A 10000-nucleotide genomic window follows, 5' to 3' on the forward strand; every position below is an offset into this window, starting at 1 on the left:
CAATACACTACACATACAGGAAATACACAAACATATGTACACACGCACACAAACACACACACACATACACACACACTGCAGAAATAATGCCTCATATAGGTCCTTTCAATAGTTTTTTTTTATGACGTTTCTGTCCAAGTCCCCGCAAGCACACTTTCTCAGTTCGTTAATTCATCGTCTTCTCTCTATTCCCATGCTTCTTTTCCAATATCAAGAGACCCGTTCTTAATATTCTTAAAGTCATTCTCATATTAAGCCCTGCCCATGTCCATTTCTTTTTCTTATTTGTTGTTAGAATATCCTCTACTTTAGTTTGCTCTAATATATATGTTGTCCCTTTTCTGTCTCTTATCTCCATCATTATTCTTTCCATAGCTTTTTCAGATGTAACTAGCTTATGTTCTGAGGCTTTAGTGAGGCCCTAAGTTTGGGATGCATAAATTAAAACCGGTATGACCATATCATTGAATAATTTGCTTTTAAGAGAAAGTGGCAATTAACGTTTCATAATCTCATTTTGTTTACCAATACCATCACCATCAATTTATAATACGAAGGATACATGCATGGAGAGTACAAAAAGGACGAAAAAGCAGTGAGGGATATCGTCAGCAACCACGTCTCCCCTGCAGCTATGAACACCAAGATCAACTTCCTAGTCTACAGCCAGACGGCCTATGTGGTTTACTCCTAACTCTGCTCAGTTTCAGGATGCCCTGGACGCTATATACGAATGACCACTATGCGACTGTCTAAGAGACTCTCCTGGTCCTGCCATGTCCAGCAAAGTGCTACCAAAGCTCATTCCATTCAAGTGCATAACCACATCAAAAGTCTAGAGATCGTCAAGAGGACTAAGATCATCGGTTGCTATCCCGACAGGAAATAAATTATGATTCTCGATGCTGTCATCATATAGCAATGAAAACTATATCTCAACACAACCCAAGAGATGTTCTTTCTCCCCTGGTACCGCATAAATCATATCACAAGAATAAAAATCAAACAAGACATCCCGAACATAGACCACTCTGGTCAGTGGCCAAGCAGCTCGCCTAGCACTGATCCTAGCAAAGTGAGTGCTTCCGCTAATCAGACTATCAGAGCCTAGTCGCGGCAGTACTAGATGGTGGCACACCACCTTTAGATGAGTGCACAGACTGATTGACTGAGAACCATTTCCTCCCAGAGAGCGTCTCAGCCAATGAGAATTCACTGCCTCACTTACGTCATTACTTGCTCCACCCACATACCTGGAGGCAGCCAATGTAAGCCCGGCCGCCCTACTCACGAGCCCGCATTTCCATTTAAAGGACGTTGCCAGGATCGTTTCCCAATTTCACCATAGATGAGGAAGAGATATGGTCCTCCCAGAACACATAGCTGATAACTGTTGTTCTTTTATTTGAATACTCAACTTAGACTTCCTAGGTTTGACTTCCTATCCATGGAGAATGACGTTTTCTCAATTACTGGCAGAACGCAGTTATACAGAAAATATTATTCAATGCTACATAGACTGCCATTGTTTTTATTCAAATAATAATAATAATAATAATAATAATAATAATAATAATAATAATAATAATAATAATCAAACACAAATATACGACTTTAAAATTCTCGACACCTTATTTTGCGAAGAATAATTATTACAAATTATTAAGCCATTCCAAAATATCTTCAATAAACCATATATGTTAACGACGATAATTTTCCATATGGTCTGTTTTTACTCTAAGGTCGATATTTCTTTTTAATATCTTTTCTGCTTCAATATATTTTATAAGAATATAAAAGTTTGCTCTCGTATCCATGTTGCTCTTTTCCTATTATTATTCTTTCCACAGATCTTTGAAGCGCTACTAGCTCATATTCTAAGGTTTTAATAATGTTCAAAGTTCCGGATGCTCAAGTTAATACTGGTAAGACCATCTGATAAAATACTTACCTTTTTAGAGAAAATGGTATTTTACAATTCATAATCTCGTTTCGTTTACCAAATGCTTTCGAAGCTTATCTTTCTTTTAATTTTGGTACCGTGTCTATGGAAACACTTAATATCTCTCCCAAGTACGTATATATTCATCAATATATTGGTCAATATATCTTTTTTATTGTCTCCCTGCATTCTCATTAAAGTTAATCTTACTTTTACTCATATCCATTTTCAGTCATACATTTTTGTTTTTGTTTTACTCAAATCTTGTATTATTTGTTTATGATTCCTACCACGATTCCCTAAACAAAACCATGTCATCTGCAAATCTTAAGTTATCAAGGTATTCAAGATTAATATTAATGCCTACATTTTCCTGATCTAAATTCTTAAAAGGTACTTAACGTTTCATAATCTCATTTTGTTTACCAATTGCTCCCGATCCTATGCTTATCCTTCTTTTGATTTCGGTTTCCTTTCCTGGGGAAAACAATCGCTACCTGTCCTAAGCAAGTAGGCCTATATTCATTAATAATCTCTAAAGGTTCATTCATACCTTTTATTTTTTGTCTCTCTGTATTCTCATTGAACATTATCTTAGTTTTACTCATATTGTTTTTTAGTACTACATTTCTCTGCTTTCTCAATTCATGTTTTCTATCATCAGTTTGTAGTTTCCCGTTAGCGTTTTTCTAAAAATCAAAATAAAATTTCTGATACATATATTGGAAAGAATATGTAATGCGCGTGTATTTCATACACGCTCATACATTGTAATGTGATTGCTCTCTCTCTCTCTCTCTCTCTCTCTCTCGCTCTGAAGGATAGTGTGGTGATAGACTCCCCCCCCCCCTGGTCTGCTCTTCGTCAATTTCTACATGGGAGTTGTCGAAGAAAGATCCTTTCACGCATACATCGATCTGAAGTGTATGTGAGGTAAAGCGACGACACCTTGATCATGGTTCCTTCCACCTAAGAAGATAAGACTCTCTGCAGGATGTTTGAAGAGCGTAGATCCGTCAGCTTCCCAGTGGAGCAGAGCTAAGATGGTCGACTGCCCTTTTTAGATGTCCTCATCCCCCCAAGTTTTTCAGTTTACAGCACATTTGTCTACACCAAGCTCACCAACCTTGGATTATGCCTAAACGGGGGAAGTGGATACCCTTCCATGTATAAGGCATCTACAATCAAGGACTACTTCCTAAGGTCCCTTAACCATTGCTCTTCCTGGGCCGACAAGCATGAAGAACTTCATCACATCAATCAGGTCCTTATCAATAATGGTTATTCTAATAAGCAACTAAACACTGACGATATGCTAGCATTGGACAATACCATCACCATCAATTTATATTACGAAGGATACATGCATGGAGAGTACAAAAAGGACGAAAAAGCAGTGAGGGATATCGTCAGCAACCACGTCTCCCCTGCAGCTATGAACACCAAGATCAACTTCCTAGTCTACAGCCAGACGGCCTATGTGGTTTACTCCTAACTCTGCTCAGTTTCAGGATGCCCTGGACGCTATATACGAATGACCACTATGCGACTGTCTAAGAGACTCTCCTGGTCCTGCCATGTCCAGCAAAGTGCTACCAAAGCTCATTCCATTCAAGTGCATAACCACATCAAAAGTCTAGAGATCGTCAAGAGTACTAAGATCATCGGTTGCTATCCCGACAGGAAATAAATTATGATTCTCGATGCTGTCATCATATAGCAATGAAAACTATATCTCAACACAACCCAAGAGATGTTCTTTCTCCCCTGGTACCGCATAAATCATATCACAAGAATAAAAATCAAACAAGACATCCCGAACATAGACCACTCTGGTCAGTGGCCAAGCAGCTCGCCTAGCACTGATCCTAGCAAAGTGAGTGCTTCCGCTAATCAGACTATCAGAGCCTAGTCGCGGCAGTACTAGATGGTGGCACACCACCTTTAGATGAGTGCACAGACTGATTGACTGAGAACCATTTCCTCCCAGAGAGCGTCTCAGCCAATGAGAATTCACTGCCTCACTTACGTCATTACTTGCTCCACCCACATACCTGGAGGCAGCCAATGTAAGCCCGGCCGCCCTACTCACGAGCCCGCATTTCCATTTAAAGGACGTTGCCAGGATCGTTTCCCAATTTCACCATAGATGAGGAAGAGATATGGTCCTCCCAGAACACATAGCTGATAACTGTTGTTCTTTTATTTGAATACTCAACTTAGACTTCCTAGGTTTGACTTCCTATCCATGGAGAATGACGTTTTCTCAATTACTGGCAGAACGCAGTTATACAGAAAATATTATTCAATGCTACATAGACTGCCATTGTTTTTATTCAAATAATAATAATAATAATAATAATAATAATAATAATAATAATAATAATAATCAAACACAAATATACGACTTTAAAATTCTCGACACCTTATTTTGCGAAGAATAATTATTACAAATTATTAAGCCATTCCAAAATATCTTCAATAAACCATATATGTTAACGACGATAATTTTCCATATGGTCTGTTTTTACTCTAAGGTCGATATTTCTTTTTAATATCTTTTCTGCTTCAATATATTTTATAAGAATATAAAAGTTTGCTCTCGTATCCATGTTGCTCTTTTCCTATTATTATTCTTTCCACAGATCTTGAAGCGCTACTAGCTCATATTCTAAGGTTTTAATAATGTTCAAAGTTCCGGATGCTCAAGTTAATACTGGTAAGACCATCTGATAAAATACTTACCTTTTTAGAGAAAATGGTATTTTACATTTCATAATCTCGTTTCGTTTACCAAATGCTTTCGAAGCTTATCTTTCTTTTAATTTTGGTACCGTGTCTATGGAAACACTTAATAACTCTCCCAAGTACGTATATATTCATCAATATATTGGTCAATATATCTTTTTTATTGTCTCCCTGCATTCTCATTAAAGTTAATCTTACTTTTACTCATATCCATTTTCAGTCATACATTTTTGTTTTTGTTTTACTCAAATCTTGTATTATTTGTTTATGACTCCTACCACGATTCCCTAAACAAAACCATGTCATCTGCAAATCTTAAGTTATCAAGGTATTCAAGATTAATATTAATGCCTACATTTTCCTGATCTAAATTCTTAAAAGGTACTTAACGTTTCATAATCTCATTTTGTTTACCAATTGCTCCCGATCCTATGCTTATCCTTCTTTTGATTTCGGTTTCCTTTCCTGGGGAAAACAATCGCTACCTGTCCTAAGCAAGTAGGCCTATATTCATTAATAATCTCTAAAGGTTCATTCATACCTTTTATTTTTTGTCTCTCTGTATTCTCATTGAACATTATCTTAGTTTTACTCATATTGTTTTTTAGTACTACATTTCTCTGCTTTCTCAATTCATGTTTTCTATCATCAGTTTGTAGTTTCCCGTTAGCGTTTTTCTAAAAATCAAAATAAAATTTCTGATACATATATTGGAAAGAATATATAATGCGCGTGTATTTCATACACGCTCATACATTGTAATGTGATTGCTCTCTCTCTCTCTCTCTCTCTCTCTCTCTCTCTCTCTCTCTCTCTCTCTCTCTCTCTCTCTCGCTCTGAAGGATAGTGTGGTGATAGACTCCCCCCCCCCTGGTCTGCTCTTCGTCAATTTCTACATGGGAGTTGTCGAAGAAAGATCCTTTCACGCATACATCGATCTGAAGTGTATGTGAGGTAAAGCGACGACACCTTGATCATGGGTCCTTCCACCTAAGAAGATAAGACTCTCTGCAGGATGTTTGAAGAGCGTAGATCCGTCAGCTTCCCAGTGGAGCAGAGCTAAGATGGTCGACTGCCCTTTTTAGATGTCCTCATCCCCCCGAGTTTTTCAGTTTACAGCACATTTGTCTACACCAAGCTCACCAACCTTGGATTATGCCTAAACGGGGGAAGTGGATACCCTTCCATGTATAAGGCATCTACAATCAAGGACTACTTCCTAAGGTCCCTTAACCATTGCTCTTCCTGGGCCGACAAGCATGAAGAACTTCATCACATCAATCAGGTCCTTATCAATAATGGTTATTCTAATAAGCAACTAAACACTGACGATATGCTAGCATTGGACAATACCATCACCATCAATTTATAATACGAAGGATACATGCATGGAGAGTAAAAAAAGGACGAAAAAGCAGTGAGGGATATCGTCAGCAACCACGTCTCCCCTGCAGCTATGAACACCAAGATCAACTTCCTAGTCTACAGCCAGACGGCCTATGTGGTTTACTCCTAACTCTGCTCAGTTTCAGGATGCCCTGGACGCTATATACGAATGACCACTATGCGACTGTCTAAGAGACTCTCCTGGTCCTGCCAGGTCCAGCAAAGTGCTACTAAAGCTCATTCCATTAAAGTGCATAACCACATCAAAAGTCTAGAGATCGTCAAGAGTACTAAGATCATCGGTTGCTATCCCGACAGGAAATAAATTATGATTCTCGATGCTGTCATCATATAGCAATGAAAACTATATCTCAACACAACCCAAGAGATGTTCTTTCTCCCCTGGTACCGCATAAATCATATCATAAGAATAAAAACCAAACAAGACATCCCGAACATAGACCACTCTGGTCAGTGGCCAAGCAGCTCGCCTAGCACTGATCCTAGCAAAGTGAGTGCTTCCGCTAATCAGACTATCAGAGCCTAGTCGCGGCAGTACTAGATGGTGGCACACCACCTTTAGATGAGTGCACAGACTGATTGACTGAGAACCATTTCCTCCCAGGGAGCGTCTCAGCCAATGAGAATTCACTGCCTCACTTACGTCATTACTTGCTCCACCCACATACCTGGAGGCAGCCAATGTAAGCCCGGCCGCCCTACTCACGAGCCCGCATTTCCATTTAAAGGACGTTGCCAGGATCATTTCCCAATTTCACCATAGATGAGGAAGAGATATGGTCCTCCCAGAACACATAGCTGATAACTGTTGTTCTTTTATTTGAATACTCAACTTAGACTTCCTAGGTTTGACTTCCTATCCATGGAGAATGACGTTTTCTCAATTACTGGCAGAACGCAGTTATACAGAAAATATTATTCAATGTTACATAGACTGCCATTGTTTTTATTCAAATAATAATAATAATAATAATAATAATAATAATAATAATAATAATAATAATAATAATAATAATAATAATAATAATAATGATAATAATAATAATCAAACACAAATATACGACTAAAATTCTCGACACCTTATTTTGCGAAGAATAATTATTAAAAATTATTAAGCCATTCCAAAATATCTTCAATAAACCATATATGTTAACGACGATAATTTTCCATATGGTCTGTTTTTACTCTAAGGTCGATATTATTTTTAATATCTTTTCTGCTTCAATATATTTTATAAGAATATAAAAGTTTGCTCTCGTATCCATGTTGCTCTTTTCCTATTATTATTCTTTCCACAGATCTTGAAGCGCTACTATCTCATATTCTAAGGTTTTAATAATGTTCAAAGTTCCGGATGCTCAAGTTAATACTGGTAAGACCATCTGATAAAATACTTACCTTTTTAGAGAAAATGGTATTTTACATTTCATAATCTCGTTTCGTTTACCAAATGCTTTCGAAGCTTATCTTTCTTTTAATTTTGGTACCGTGTCTATGGAAACACTTAATATCTCTCCCAAGTACGTATATATTCATCAATATATTGGTCAATATATCTTTTTTATTGTCTCCCTGCATTCTCATTAAAGTTAATCTTACTTTTACTCATATCCATTTTCAGTCATACATTTTTGTTTTTGTTTTACTCAAATCTTGTATTATTTGTTTATGACTCCTACCACGATTCCCTAAACAAAACCATGTCATCTGCAAATCTTAAGTTATCAAGGTATTCAAGATTAATATTAATGCCTACATTTTCCTGATCTAAATTCTTAAAAGGTACTTAACGTTTCATAATCTCATTTTGTTTACCAATTGCTCCCGATCCTATGCTTATCCTTCTTTTGATTTCGGTTTCCTTTCCTGGGGAAAACAATCGCTACCTGTCCTAAGCAAGTAGGCCTATATTCATTAATAATCTCTAAAGGTTCATTCATACCTTTTATTTTTTGTCTCTCTGTATTCTCATTGAACATTATCTTAGTTTTACTCATATTGTTTTTTAGTACTACATTTCTCTGCTTTCTCAATTCATGTTTTCTATCATCAGTTTGTAGTTTCCCGTTAGCGTTTTTCTAAAAATCAAAATAAAATTTCTGATACATATATTGGAAAGAATATATAATGCGCGTGTATTTCATACACGCTCATACATTGTAATGTGATTGCTCTCTCTCTCTCTCTCTCTCTCTCTCTCTCTCTCTCTCTCTCTCTCTCTCTCTCTCTCGCTCTGAAGGATACTGTGGTGATAGACTCCCCCCCCCCCTGGTCTGCTCTTCGTCAATTTCTACATGGGAGTTGTCGAAGAAAGATCCTTTCACACATACATCGATCTGAAGTGTATGTGAGGTAAAGCGACGACACCTTGATCATGGCTCCTTCCACCTAAGAAGATAAGACTCTCTGCAGGATGTTTGAAGAGCGTAGATCCGTCAGCTTCCCAGTGGAGCAGAGCTAAGATGGTCGACTTCCCTTTTTAGATGTCCTCATCCCCCCGAGTTTTTCAGTTTACAGCACATTTGTCTACACCAAGCTCACCAACCTTGGATTATGCCTAAACGGGGGAAGTGGATACCCTTCCATGTATAAGGCATCTACAATCAAGGACTACTTCCTAAGGTCCCTTAACCATTGCTCTTCCTGGGCCGACAAGCATGAAGAACTTCATCACATCAATCAGGTCCTTATCAATAATGGTTATTCTAATAAGCAACTAAACACTGACGATATGCTAGAATTGGACAATACCATCACCATCAATTTATAATACGAAGGATACATGCATGGAGAGTACAAAAAGGACGAAAAAGCAGTGAGGGATATCGTCAGCAACCACGTCTCCCCTGCAGCTATGAACACCAAGATCAACTTCCTAGTCTACAGCCAGACGGCCTATGTGGTTTACTCCTAACTCTGCTCAGTTTCAGGATGCCCTGGACGCTATATACGAATGACCACTATGCGACTGTCTAAGAGACTCTCCTGGTCCTGCCATGTCCAGCAAAGTGCTACTAAAGCTCATTCCATTAAAGTGCATAACCACATCAAAAGTCTAGAGATCGTCAAGAGTACTAAGATCATCGGTTGCTATCCCGACAGGAAATAAATTATGATTCTCGATGCTGTCATCATATAGCAATGAAAACTATATCTCAACACAACCCAAGAGATGTTCTTTCTCCCCTGGTACCGCATAAATCATATCATAAGAATAAAAACCAAACAAGACATCCCGAACATAGACCACTTTGGTCAGTGGCCAAGCAGCTCGCCTAGCACTGATCCTAGCAAAGTGAGTGCTTCCGCTAATCAGACTATCAGAGCCTAGTCGCGGCAGTACTAGATGGTGGCACACCACCTTTAGATGAGTGCACAGACTGCTTGACTGAGAACCATTTCCTCCCAGAGAGCGTCTCAGCCAATGAGAATTCACTGCCTCACTTACGTCATTACTTGCTCCACCCACATACCTGGAGGCAGCCAATGTAAGCCCGGCCGCCCTACTCACGAGCCCGCATTTCCATTTAAAGGACGTTGCCAGGATCGTTTCCCAATTTCACCATAGATGAGGAAGAGATATGGTCCTCCCAGAACACATAGCTGATAACTGTTGTTCTTTTATTTGAATACTCAACTTAGACTTCCTAGGTTTGACTTCCTATCCATGGAGAATGACGTTTTCTCAATTACTGGCAGAACGCAGTTATACAGAAAATATTATTCAATGTTACATAGACTGCCATTGTTTTTATTCAAATAATAATAATAATAATAATAATAATAATAATAATAATAATAATAATAATAATAATAATAATAATAATAATAATAATGATAATAATAATAATCAAACACAAATATACGACTTTAAAATTCTCGACACCTTATTTTGCGAAGAAT

This window comes from Palaemon carinicauda, chromosome 2 (genome assembly GCF_036898095.1).
Source record: "Palaemon carinicauda isolate YSFRI2023 chromosome 2, ASM3689809v2, whole genome shotgun sequence".
In the NCBI taxonomy this organism is placed as follows: Eukaryota; Metazoa; Arthropoda; class Malacostraca; order Decapoda; family Palaemonidae; genus Palaemon; species Palaemon carinicauda.